The following is a 15,422-nucleotide window of genomic DNA, read 5'->3' on the forward strand; positions in this document are numbered from 1 at the left end:
ATAAACTGATCACTTGTCTATAAACTGCTCACTTGCATTCAGTGCTCCGCTATCCGATGTTGGTAGAAAGATAATCTTGTTAGTTAGATGTGCCTTGGTCATTCAAATATTTACTGTATATATGTTGATATGCTATACTGAAGTGTGAAACTGTAATGACTGGTTTTGTCCTCTTATGTTCTGGTTTTTCCACTAATATACTCATTTTGATGAAACGCTACTGTAAAGCGCTCTGATACCCTACACTGGGTCATGTTCGCGCTATAGAAAACATTAAATATATAAATAAAATCAAACAAGCTATTGAAACTGTTGCTGAAATGGCCTTCTTCAATCCAAAGCTTCATACTGAGGTTGTTGGTGATGCTAGCCCAGTTGGGTTGGGCGCTATCCTTGCATAGCACAGCAGGCACCCACATGCTAGAAGGCATATGCCAGTAGATGTTTGTCCCAGATAGAACGTGCTTACTCACAACCTGAGAAAGAAAGTTTGGCTGTAGTATGGGCTTGTGAACATTTTCATGTATTTCTGTATGGAAGCCTTTGACTGACTCTGGTGATTGATCAACAAGCTTTATTGACTATTTTTTGCAATACAAAAGCCAAGATGCTTCCTCGCATTGAACCTTGGGGACTGCGATTAGAAGACTTTATGTATACTATTGTGCATCCTCCAGGTAATGATAAAAACCCTGCTGACTACTTTTCCAGAGTGCCTATACAAGGCCACCGTACTCCATTCAAGACAGCTGAAGCCTACATTAATTTAATTCTAATATTAAATACTCCAGCTGCCATATCATTAGCCCAAATCATCAAGGCCACGAGCCATGATAGTGACATTTTAAAGTTGAAAGATATAATCACACATCAGTCATGGAACCAGTGATGGTGAATACCAAAAGAATTAAACTGTTAAAGATGAACTGTCTATAACTCAGGAAGGAGTTACACTGCAAGGGTTGAGAAAACGAATTCTGGAGAGTTTAAGACAAAAAATAATTGTGGTTCATGAAGGACATCGTGATATTGTTGCCACCAAAAGAGATCCCTGAGATGAGTTTGGTTTCCATATTTAGATGAGAGGGTTGAAAAAGAACCCAAGGCCTGTCATCTATGTTACTGCCTTTCTACAAACATTTCTCAATATACTCTTACCATGTCGGAACCCCTTAAGCATATATAGGCGAGAATAGCCATCGATTTCTTTGGTCCACTCGATAATGGACATCATCTGATGGTAATTGTGGATATGTACTCATGCTTTCCATTTACAGCGGTTCTCTCATCCACAACTCACAAGCGAGTCATTGAAAGACTAACCAGCATCTTTGTGACATTGGGCATTCCAGCAATTTTGAAGTCTTATAATGGCCCATAGTTTGACAGACAAGAATTCAGGGATTTCCTGGAAAATCTGAATATAAAGCATCAGAAGAGTGCACCTTTGTGGTAGCAGGCCAATGAATTAGTTGAGCATTTTATGACTATGCTGACGAGAGCAGCACAGTGTGCAACTCTTGAGAGGCTCAGTTTAAAAACTGTATTGAACTCCACCCTACGAGCTTGTTGTGCTCACTTGACCACAGGTGAAAGTCCTGTGACTTTGATGTTCGGGAGAGCAATGACAACCAAGTTACCCCAATGCACCAACAACTGAGAAGGAAATAAGAATACACTTCGTACGAAGGACTTGGTTAACAAGGAAAAAATGAAAGCCTATGCAGACAAGAGGCGACATGCAAAGAACATTGGGCCTCATTTATGAGGCCTTGCGTCAGTTTTGCGCTTCCGATGCGTCACTTTTTGTGACGCATCGGCGGCGTAAAACATGCCTCCTGTTGCGCACTATTTACAAAGTGACGCATCTAAGCAGATGCGTCACTTTGTAAACCCCTGCGCTACATTATACCTGCGTCAGGTATAATGTATGCAGAGGGGGCGTTCCCCCGCAAAAAGCCTCGTAATAGTGACGCAGTGTAATCTATGAGATTTCACTGCATCACTTTTAGGACGCTGTTGCGTCAAAATCTTGCGCCTGCCTCACAGCAGGCGTAAGACTGACGCAAGCCCTTTCACGTGGGGCTCTCCCCATGTGAAAGGACGCATTGCTGGAGTTGCGTCACTTTTGTGACACACCCCAGCAATGCATGACTTTTGCGCTTACAGATACGTCAGAAATACTGACGTATCTGTAACTCCTTGCGACATGATGCGTCATACTGTAAATATGACGCATCATTGGTGTCGCAAGGAGGACGCAGTGAAAAGTGACGCATCGCTGTTTTCACGCAGCGATGCGTCACTTTTCATAAATGAGGCCCATTGAGTTTAAGACAGGAAATCTTGTGATTGCCCAGAAAATGCAAAGGAGCAAATCTAATGATCCATATGATGCTGAACCGTTCCAGGTAGTGTCCACCAAGGGACATATGGTGACGGTCCAGTGTCCTGGATAGTCTGATACCAGAGACTCTTTTCACTTTGGCATTTGATTCATCAGTTTTCTGATGAGATGGTGAAGGAAAGACTGAACCTGACAATTCAGTGACTACTGTTACTTCTTCACCATCTGCCAAAATCTCTGACAGTAATTGTCTGTTTTTCCAGGAGACCCATTCAATGTCAAACATATACCGTATTTATCTCTTTTACTCTAATAGAAAGATAATACCTGATCATACTCTTTTGCCCAGCTAGAATCAATATATGTACTCGCTGGCAATTACAGAACACACTGCTTCGCAGAAGAAAAGTGACTAAATCCTTAGACCATATAGCACAAACCTTTGCCAACAGAGTTGAGACCAACTCTTACAATATCTAGGACTGCCTGGTATCAGTCCCTCTTAAACACCTACGTCTGATTCCCCTGCAGACAGGACCTGCTCCGGTAAAAGGCCATGTACTTCATGCTGATACATGTAAATTATACACTTGCTTCTGCTGGCATACACGAGAGTACCTTGACAGAGGCAGTGCACTGACCCCTAAGACGCGCCAAGTGTTTTCAGAGACAATGTAGGAATTTTTATGTGCAACTGATCTTCTTTATGTGTCAATACTAGCAGAAGATAAACTTGCAGTATTAAGGCACTTTAGCATTAGTTAGTTTGTTCTTTTAAAAACGGGTTCTGCTAATATATATATATATATATTTATATGTAATGTTTAATATATATAAATATATCTATATCTATATCTATATCTATATATATATATTTCCTACTGGCGGTCGCCAGTAGGTAGTTATAGTTAGGACCACGTTTCCATAGGAAAAGCATTTTTTCATGTGCTTATAAGTTTGCCGCCGTTTGACGAATCTTTACGAAATTGTCCAAAAAGTTTCTCTTTTTTGATCAGCTCCAATCTTGAAAGTTTGCGGGTGATTAGTCAAGGGGGGGGGCTGAGAAAAAAGGGGGTCCCAAAATGTGCTTTCTCAATGCATTTTCCATAGGAAACTTTAGACAAGGCTACAGGTCTGCTGAACGGAATTACGCCAAATTTGGCAGGGAGAAAGGTCTTGGTCCAGAAAGCATGCTTTTGTTTAAATGGTGTAAATCCATTCAGTAGTTTTTGATAAATATCACATTTTACAGATATTGATATTTGAGAATTCTGACATCTGATTGGCTGGGGGATTACGAGCACGAGCAAGCGGCTCATTGGCTGTGAACGGTTAAAACTAGGAAGTGTTGACAGACATTTTGTGATTCAGTTGAAAGAAGTAGGGGGAAAAAAGAGAAAAATTGTATAAGAGGGTATAGTAGCAACACTTTGGAGTTACTTTAAGCAGTCTGTACAGTGCAGAGGCAGGGAGTTTGAATGTTGCGTTGGCTGTAGAAATTACGTCTGTAGAACAACGGTGCGCGGTATTGCGGCAAGGTTGCGTAGGCTCTGGAAAGCCCGTCGGCAAAACAATGCGGCGTATTGTGACAAGCAGTATGTAGAGTGCACACACAGGCAGCGTGAATGTTGCGTAGGCCGCGGAAATCACGTCCGCAAAACAATGATGCGTGGTATTGCGGCAAGGGTGCGTAGGCTCTGGAAAGCCCTTCGGGAACACAATGCACTGTATTGCGTCAAGCTGTGTGTAGGGTGCAGTACAGGTAGTGTGAATGTTGCGTAGGCTGTGGAAATCACGTCCGCAAAGCAACGATGCGCGGTATTGTGGCAATGTTCAGTAGGCTGTGGAAATCATATCGGGAGAACAACAATGCGCCGTATTGCGGCCTTTGTTTAATATAACGCAGAGTAATGTTTACACATAGTGCGATGTTCACATTTATCACAGAAAGTGTCAGTTTGTTAGAGGAACTTTAATATATTGTGGGAGGGCGTGTTCTCTCCCTGTTCGGGGAACAAAATTAACGTTTAATTGGCTGAGGTTGTCAAACAATGAGCCTCATGTTCATAGGCTGCAAACCATTAAAAGTAGAAGTGCTGCCAGGCATTCCCTTCCCCTTCACGAAGTAGGAGGGACATCTGATTGGCTCACATGTTCCAAGGAGGACCTTCCAGAGCTTAATGTTAATTGACTGCGAACCATTGAAAGCAGAAGTGTTGCTAAGCATTCCCTTCCCCTCGGCGGAGTAGGAGTGACCTCCGATTGGCTGACGTGTTCCAAGGAGGACCTTCCCAAGCTTAATGTTGATTGGCTGTAAACCATTGAAAGTAGAAGTGTTGCCAGCCATTCCCTTCCCCTCCGCGGAGTATCAGAGACATCTCAATGGGTAACGTGTTCCAAGGAGGAGCTTCCCAAGCTTAATGTGCATTGGCTGTGAAGCATTAAAAGTAGAAGTGATGGCAGCCATTCCCTCCGCTTCTGCGGAACACCAAGGATATTTTATTGAGTGAAGTGTTCCGAGTACAAGTTGGTCCTTATTGGGTGGGAACGGTTCACTGTTGTCAGCCATTTTGTGACATATTTCAAAGGAGTACGGGGAAACAAAGTAGTAGAGGGGAGGGTAGGAACACTATTAACTCTGTACAGTGGTCACGAGAAGGTGGACAGAGACTATGAAGGTAATTTTTTAAATATATTTTAATGGCCATTTATATAATTTGCGTGGGGCCTTCAAATCATGTCGGGAATATAATAGTGTGTTGCGGTCTTCTTTTTATTAAGTCAGCAGATGAGATACTTCACAGGAGCAGTATTTACTTATAATGGGGTGGTTACTTTTCTGACGGGGAGTGTTACATCTTTGGAGCAAATATTATAATATGGAGGAGAGGGTTGAAAAAGAAAGCGCTCTGTAACAGACTTCATTTCAATAAAGTTCTGAGTAACCTACTTCTCGGGAGCAATGTTTACTTATAATGTATAGTTATAGGGCGGTGCTTACTTCTGTCGCAGCTAGTGCTATTTCGTTGCAACAAAATAGTATGTGTGGTTGCGCTGCATAAAATTAAGTCTAGGTTTGAAACAATGTTTATCAAGCAATCACAAATATACTGTCTTAGGAAATGGTAGCTTTATATATCAGAACGGTGACAAATAAAAACACAATTCATAAAATATCCCTCAAGCGTTGCCACACCCTCCTTTTTTGTGTCGCCTATAGTTTGTAAAAGTGTTGCCCCACATTCTTGTTAATATAAGAGGGGATCAGTTACTTTTAGATAAAGTAGGAGAGAAGTACTACAAGAAGTACTCCCGCACTACATCATCTCAGGTCAGAAGAACAATAACAAGTAAAAAACAGTTCAACATAAATCACGTCATATTACCTAGAAATGTACACTTCATCAAAACATTAAATAAAGCACTATGTATACAGTTTTTCTTTTAAAGACTACTATTTTATAAAATATTAGCAGTGTTACAAACTGGGAGGTAGTAAGTTATCAACGGAAATACCTGTAGTAAATGTATGTCGCAGAGATAGATCTCCAACTCCTCTGAAGTACAATAAGTCCACAGTATTAAAATATACATGGTGACTTTATAGTATTCCACAAGAGAAGAAGAATGAGAGGACAATAAAAAAAAACTAAATTTTTACAGTCTCTATTCTGTAGAAGTCGGGAAAGTTTTGTCGTAGTGCTTAGAGGCCACTCACTGCTCTGGTACCAGATCATGTACTCCATTAAGAATATATAGAAAAGTAGTAATATATACAATACTATTTCTATATACGCTATAGAGACAACGAGAATAAGAACCACCACAAAGAAAAAGAGAAATACGAAAATATTAATTAAGAAATGTAGGATTTATCAAAGGCATTCAGTAAAAAAGTATCTAATAATCTTTTTTAAAACTGCAATTTCAAAAAATATTCTCACTGTGAAAATATCGAATCAAGTAAATAAAGGTCAGTAAGCTGTATTTGAGACGGTTTACTCTCCAATTCCTCTCGTGTCAAAATATGATACTCTATTACAATATAGAGAGTTTCACTGATGCCACACAAAAAAAGAAAAGAAAAATAAAGTCATAACTACAAAACACGATCAATAACGAAATATTTTTCAGCGGTGATTATGTTGAAAGTTTTTTTTTACGCAACTTAGAGATCTTTCGTCTTCACGCCGACGGCTCATAAACTCCTCTTAGATCATAATGACTGTGGGGCAGATTTATGATGGGAATGCGCCACGTTTGCGTCACGCAACTGCGGCGTAAACGTGGCGCATCCCTACGACCCATTTACAACGTGACGCATCTAGGCAGATGCGTCACGTTGTAAAGCCCTGCGCCACTTGTGGGCGTTCCGGCGCAGGGTAGGCGTTCCGGGGCAGGTGCGCCTCGCAAAAGTGGCTGAGTGAAATCTATAAGATTTCACTCAGTCACTTTCAGGCCAATGCTGCGTCAAAACCCTGCGCCTGCTTGAAGCAGGCGTAGGTATTGACGCAGCATTGTATAGATGGGGCACCCCCGAGCCTTGCTGGAGCTGCGTCGCGCTTGCGACGCAACTCCAGCACTGCGCCACCTTTACGGCACAGATGCGTCACGCATCTGTGCCGTTTTTGCCCCATGGTGCGCCGCATTGTAAATGCGGCGCACCATGGGTGGCGGAGCAGCGGCGCAAAATAACTGGCGCATCCCTGGGGATGCGCCAGTTATCATAAATCTGCCCCAGTGAATCTTATAATATACAAATTCACAGTATATGATCAAAGGGGGGAAACAGAGTAAGAAGGGGAGTTGTTCACGTTACATATGAATGTTTAGTCTTCGCGTCCATGGGTCACCAACACCTCTGAAGTTCACTATACTCTGATTATTACAATGTGCACAGTCACAGTACATAACCTCAAAGGAGCCAGAAAAGGAACAGTGTTTCCTCTATTCTGGGTGTTTCTCAGTACCACTTGCTGACGTTACATATAAATGGCAAAAACATCCAGTAACACTTTTTTCGTCATACAAATCTTTAAATATTCACACATAGCTACGTATTATAAATATCTACTATGCCATAATCAAACAACTTACAACTCCGTAATATGTTTTGTTGTCGCAAAAGAAGAATCCAACACTAGAAAAGGGAACCTGCATCACAGAATGGACATGCGTAAAATAATTGCAAAAAATGAAACTAATAGAACAACGGGTGGGGTGTATATGCTTTTTGGTTATTGAGTCGTCTATGGAAGGAAGTTGCGGCTCCGCCCATTTAGATGTCACGTTTTACAGTTGACACATGCTTCCGTTTTCACTATTTCACTTGTGCACCTGCTGGGAAAAGTTACAAAATGTGAAGCGGTAAAGGTTTCACTTTCGATCTTCATAAGTATAAGTTCCTTAATATGTACATAAGTTGGAGAGCTTAAAAACTGTTACCCGGCAAACTGTGTCATTTCCTTTCTCATGACTAAAAACATCTATTAATTGCTGTAATTCTAAATAGAAGATATAAAAAAATATAAATTAGAATAGAAGAAAAAAATGTATGTGCTAATATTTCTCCTCACTATGGTTTTAAATTAAAAAAATACCAGCATTTGTAAAGCGTACAGGTATACCCGGAAAGGTGTGCCGGCGCTCGGGGGCATTGGGAAGATTAAGCAAGGGGTTTCCCTCAGTGACATAGTGGTGGTGGAATAACGTACCACTGGAGCCGGGAATCAAACTGTGAACGGTGTTGTTCGAAGTCATGTATCATAGCTGCTGCATCACACGTTTTCCACACTTATATGTTAATTACTGCTAATTAAGTTTTAAACATTGTTAAATTATAACTTATAACAACCTACTGTTACAGTTTGTTTTTCACTACAAAAAGTATGCACGTCTTTTTAAAATGTACATACAAACAATATAGGTTTCAGGTACATTGTAGTTAGAATTTAGCATTTATAAAACCTTTGAAATTCACTGAAAAAAACATTGGTTTTACAGACCTCATAGTTATACATTAGCAGTTCAAAAACCTTTGAAATTCACTGAAAAAACCATAGGTTTTACAGACGTTATAGTTAGCTGGACATTTCATTCGTACAAAACCATAGAAATTCCACCGTTATAGTTAGTTCAGCTAACTATAACTCGCGCCCCCGCAATGCACTGCTTATGACGTCACATATTACATCATTCATGACATGGTCAGTGACATCACTGATGACATCTCAAATGACATCCATGTGAACAAAGGGGCATATTTTGAAGAGCGTGTGATAATCATCGCAAAATTAGCTTAACGCAACTTTGCACATCGCAGTCTATTGCGACAAAATAACACTGTGTTAATGTCGTATTCCCAACCCAGCAGCACCATGTGACAGTAGCAGGATAACGCGCCAAAGGACCGCGTAAAAATCAACGCAACGCTGAAAAAAATGTGAAATGCGTACGTGAAAAAAGTTGTGATGCACAAAATCCCGATACAAAAATCAGCGATAACCAGCGACAGGCCTGCCATTCCTTCATGCGGGAAAATGCACTATAAAAGCAACAAAAAAAACACCAAAAACAAATCAAACTGCATAGCACCATGGATGCACCCGGACCGAGTGCAGAGGACAACCCGAACCCCACAAGCCCCACGGACGACCAGCCAGGAACCCCGTGTTCGGGGAAGGGCAAGGAGAAGAGGAAGAGGAAGCCGGGGTTCAGTCCGCAGGAAGACCTGATCATCATCACGGAGGTGATAGAACACTGCCAACAAATGTTCGTCACCTACACTGCGTCTTGGCAACACAAACGGAAATATGGCAGTCCATCGTCAACGGCATGAATGCAGTTGGAGTGATGAAGAGGTCAATGGAGGAGGTCAAGAGGCGCTGGCATGATGTGCAAAGCCAAACCAAACAGAAACATGCTGCCAACAGGAAGGTAGTAGAGGTGACTGGAGGTGGGAGTCCTGCGCCACAGGAGGAGCTGGATGAGCTTGAGGGAATGGTGGCCACAGTCATCAGTGTGGAGACGGTGCAAGGAGTTGGGAGCCCAGACACAGCTCGATATGACCTGACCCAACAGCAACAGGGTGAGTAACGACCAGTGATTGGGGGGATGGAGGGAGATGAGCACAATGGCACACATGCACAATCATGTGTGGCACACTGCATACCCACAAGTACTGTGGAACATGTCCCTGATACCCTTGGCATACTGCAGCACACATAGAAACACAAAGTAGGCCCCCGTCCACTATGTTCACTAAGGGGCCCCCATCCCTATCACCAATCCCACAACCTACCTATGAACATGTGCTGAATCCAGCAAAGCAGCAGCTCTTTGAGCCACACTGACAATGCATGTGACACTGCATGACTGATAGCATGGCTGCAGCCAAAATACATGACATGGTGCATGACACAACACTGAGATGGCCCAGTGTGGATCATATCCCCAAAGTGGCAGGTCACAAACAATGCACAAGAGTACAAAAACCGTCCAAGAGCACAAATGACCCAAGTCGCCCACACCTCAGCACCCAAAAAGCACACAGGTCAAAGGCACACGGCCGCAAAGGGAAAAGGGGCCACTAAATCAGAGCTGCAAGGGTGACTCTCCCACAATGAAGCACACACACATAGCAATCACAGCACATCAACATTAACGACAATATGGTACAAAGTGCAACACTTACACAACAGGACAGAGGACACAACTGGTGCCACTTGTTCGTAGAAACTGGCCAATCACGTCTGGCATGGCATTATACTGTGAGATGATAATGTACGAGGACAACCTCACATTCATCATGTGGTCGAAATGTCCACTGCCTCCCATCAAATAGCCAGCTTCTCCAAAACAGTCACAATGTACATTGCCATGCAGTCTGTATGTAAACATGTACAATGCGTCAACATACATGGGACACAATGTTAACCTGCATCTCCCCTTTACATTGCAGAGGGACAATCAACACCTCCTGCAGAGCACACCAGACATCTCTTCAGTGATGATGAAGGGGACCCCTGGTCATCTCCTCCGACACCCTTCAATGGCTCGTAGACAGCCTCCACACCCCACCTCCAGGAGCAGTGCAGCCCAGCTGCATTAAGGTGACCCCACCCCCTGCACAGACCACAGAGCAGGCAGCACCCACCACCACGGCTGCCTCCCAGGACCCCCACGACCAACACATGGAATTCCAACGCTGTGTGTTAGGGTGCCAGGAGAAGATTGCTGATCAGCTGCCGGTGGGATTCGACCTCATGGCAGCCAAACTAGATGCCATACGTGGGTGTCTGAGTCCCATCAGGGACCACTTCCAGTCCCTAATGGACACCCACTGTCCGCTCCATGCACTCCAACAATCCTTGGCTGACATCGCTGGGGCCATTACTCGGATACAAGAACTGTCTAGTCAGACAAGCTCCACCGATCACAGCACAGAGTTGGCACAGATGCAGAGGACAATAGAGACCATGGAGCCAATGCAGGCTGGAAGTATGGCTGTCACGACTGAACACCAGCGAGATGTAGCTGGGTTTGTCCATGCCTTGCAGATCATCATCTTGCCATTGCTGCCACAGAGCCTGTACCAGATAACTGCTGCAGGAACTTCGACACACACATCTCCTGCCCTGTTGTGTCATTGGCACACAGTGATGCAGCCCTACCACCTTCGCCCCTTGAAGTGTCAGTGACACACAGTGATGCAGCCATAACACCACTACACCCACCTGACACACCGGACACAGAAGACATATCCGAGGAGTAAGATGTGGATGGTAATGACTGGGTGAAGAAGGAGGTAGTAGCATTCATCCCCGCCATATGGCCTGTCCCTGCCTGGTTCAGCCCTATGCATCATGCCTTTGAACAACCCCTTCCACTGTCCCCCAAAACACTCTGTGACATTCACCTGGACCCCGACATGGACGGCCATATCTGCTCTGGTTACCAATGACACAGCAATCCGGCTGCGGACTGAACTCTTCCACTTCTGATTAACTTTACATTCCCCCAAGGACTCTCGTTGGTCCACCACTGGGCAACCATGTAATGTGGGCTTGGCATGGCCATATACTGCTCCAGCTCCGACATGCCACAGAATGTGAATAAAACATTTGAAATCACACAGATGTGTCGGTGCACAGACATAATATCGACTCCACAATATCGAATGGACAAAATATCGAGTTAAAAATATCGAATATGATAAAATATCGATAACAAAAATATCGTTGTTTAAAATATCGATTACAATAATGATAATAAAATATCGAGTACAAAAATATCGACTCAAAAATATCGAAATGACAAATTATCGATTAATAGTGAAAGGAAATAATATCGATATTATGTTGAGAAAAGGTAAAAAATATAAATAAATTTTAATAGTAATATAAATTGTAGTTAATGTTTAGGAGCGGGATGTTGGGTTAATAGGGGATAAGGGTGGGGAGTAATTTAAAATAAATAATTAATTTATATATGTTTGTAAAAATTTTATATTTTAATTAATTGGGAAATAATTAATAATAATTACTTAATTAATTTATATAAATTTCTATAAAATTTTAATTAGTAATTAATTGGTAATTAAATATTATTAATTAGTTAATTGGAAAATAAATAATATTAATTAGTTAATTAATTAATATAATTGGAAATAAAATTTTAAGTAGTAATTAATTGGTAATTAATTATTATTAATTAGTTAATTGGAAATAGAATATTATTAATTAGTTAATTAATTAATATAATTGGTAATAAAATTTTAAGTAGTCATTAATTGGTAATTAATTATTATTAATTAGTTAATTGGAAATTGAATAATATTATTTAGTTATTTAATTAATATAATTGGTAATAAAATTTTAAGTAGTAATTAATTGGTAATTAATTATTATTAATTAGTTAATTGGAAAATAAATATTCTTAATTAGTTAATTAATTATTATAATTTTGTTTTAATTTTGTATTACTAATTAATTGGTAAATAATTAATATTAATTAGTTAATTACATTATTTAGAGGTATTGTTATATATATAAAAGTTGTTATAGTTTGTTACATAATTGGGGAAAAATTCATTAATAATTAAATGAAATTAATTACAGTTAATGTGCTAAAATATTTTCATCGTTGTTATTGGTATAAATTGTACTTAATGTTTAGGAGCGGGATGTTGGGTTCATAGGGGATAAGGGTGGGGAGTAATTTAAAATAAATAATTAATTGTGATATGTTTCTTATAAATTTATATTATCAATTAATTGGTAACGATTAAATTTTATTTTTTTAAATAATTCATATAATTTTGTACATATTTATCATTAGTAAATAATTAGTAATTAATTAATATTAATTAGTTAATTCATTTATTATTTATACAAATTTATTATTTAATACTTTGTTATTATTAAATATTTGTTTGGGAATAAATATTATAAATAATTACATTCAATTAATTACAGCTACTTTGCTAATATATTAACTTATTATTTATAGTTAATAATTCATTAATAGTTAATTAAATAATATTAATTACATTTGGGTACAGGAGGAAATTTTTGTGTTCAGGGTCAGTTTTCTCTCTTTAGGTAAAGGGGTATTTTTTTGTTTCAGGCTCAGTTTTCAGTTTTAGGGTAAAGGGGTATTTTAAGAGTTCAGGGTCAGTTTTCAGTTTGTGGGTAAAGGGGTATATTTAAGGTTCAGGGTCAGTTTTCAGTTTTTGGGTAAAAGGGTATTTTTAGGGTTCAGGGTCAGTTTTCAGTTTGTGGGTAAAGGGGTATATGTAAGGTTCAGGGTCAGTTTTCAGTTTTTGGGGAAAGGGGTATAATTAATGTTCAGGGTCAGTTTTCAGTTTTTGGGTAAAGGGGTATTTTTAGTGTTCAGGGTAAGTTTTCAGTTTGTGTGTAAAGGGGTATATTTAAGGTTCTGGGTCAGTTTGCAGTTTTTGGGTAAAGGGGTATTTTTAGGGTTCAGGGTCAGTTTTCAGTTTGTGGGTAAAGGGGTATATTTAAGGTTCAGGGTTAGTTTTCAGTTTTTGGGTAAAGGGGTTTATTTACGCTTCAGGGTCAGTTTTAAGTTTGTGGGTAAAGGGGTATATTTTTAGGTTCAGGGTCAGTTTTCAGTTTTTGGGTAAAGGGGTATATTTAATGGGTCAGGGTCAGTTTTCAGTTTTTGGGTAAAGGGGTATATTTTTGGGTTCAGGGTCAGTTTTCAGTTCTTGGGTAAAGGGGTATTTTTTGGGTTCAGGGTCAGTTTTTAGTTTTTGGCTAAAGGGGAATTTTTAGGGTTCAGGGTCAGTTTTGGGTTTTTGGATAAAGGGGTATTTTTTAGGGTTCTGGGTCAGTTTTCAGTTTTTGGGTAAAGGAGTATATTTTTGAGTTCATGGACACTTTTTAGTTTTAGGGTAAAGGGGTATTTTTAGGGTTCAGGGTCTGTTTGGGTATATGAAGTGTGAGAATTTTTTTTCTAAATATTACAAATATTTGAAATGTTTGAGTGACAAATAGTTGCTATTTTTTATGCTAATAATAATTTTTTGAACTACTCAGCAAAAAATATACTAAAAAAATATGTTTATAATATTTATACAATATATATAAATATTTGACAATTTTTACACACTTACATTATACTAAAGTAGCTATTCTAATTTATACATGGTCAGTCTTCAGCACCTTTCCAAATATTATTTTCAATTGAGTAGGAATATGAAATAATAATTGGTCAGTGTCCAGCAACTTCTCTGATAATACTTTGACTGGAGTAGGAATAGCAATTATTAATTGGTCAGTGTCCAGCACATTTGCATATAAATTTATTTAGTGTGTTATTATATTACAAGACAATGCAAAATGGATGTTTTCACAAAACTTTATTACAATTTTTTTATTTTTTCATGTGTAATACAATACAATCACTATCAAATATAACATAAACATTTTTGGAAATGTTGTATTTGTAGAATAACACATTATCATTTATGTACATGTTTTAATTTGTGACACAAACATTTTTCACTACATTTTTTATGTCAAAAAAATTCTTATTATCAATCACTTTCTGTTACAAGTATTTATATTGAAATAAATAAAATACCAGTTATTTTTCTGTTTCTTCCATTTATATTTAATAATGTTAATATTATATATTAATATTATTAAATATTTAATTTTAATATTTACATTTGTATAAAGTAACATGACAATTATTATATTTGCTCAAGATATGGAAATACTAATTAAGACATTTTTTTACACATATTTCTGACAATGTTGTTTTTAAATTATACATATAAATATATTATGTTGTCAACTTTATAACTGTAAAGGGGAATAATATGTATAATAATAATATCTGGTATTGGTAAAAGATTATTTATGCAATTATATACTTTTATAATACTTAGACATTATTATTACAAATTTATAATTAATTAATAAAAATAATAACAAATATATTTATTATTATTATTATTATTAATTATTTCACTTAAACATTTATCTTTTCTTTTCAGAAATACATACATTCAGAGAAATGAAAATACTTTATTTAAGGCAATTATTTATATAGTAAATGGTTATAAATTTTATATTAATAATAATAAATAAGTTATATTATTTATTATTATTAATTATTAACAAAACAATTAATCATGTTTAGTTATAAAGAAACACAAATTTTTTCCTATAAATGTACACAAAAATAAATTTTTTACATATATTATTTCAAGTGTTACATACTTATTTAATATTATTAATATATATTAATTACTATATATTAATTAATATTAAATAATTTTTTTTTAAACTGTTTAAATTATAATGAGTCTACTGTATTAATTTGTTTCAATAACAATGTGTATGTATTATATTTTTAGACTATAACATTGTATTTTCTATGATACCTTCTGAAAATTGGTTTAAGGGGACTACTTTTTTACCGCGTAAGGTTATTGCGCTTCATTTAGGACTGGAGAAGCTCGCGGTTGGGTGTTGCTTCGTGTGGAGAGAGGTAAGGTACATTTTATATACTATTTATGACTGAGTGGTAATGTTTGAGGGTA

The sequence above is a fragment of the Lissotriton helveticus genome, chromosome 4_1 (genome assembly GCF_964261635.1).
Source record: "Lissotriton helveticus chromosome 4_1, aLisHel1.1, whole genome shotgun sequence".
Taxonomy (NCBI): Eukaryota; Metazoa; Chordata; class Amphibia; order Caudata; family Salamandridae; genus Lissotriton; species Lissotriton helveticus.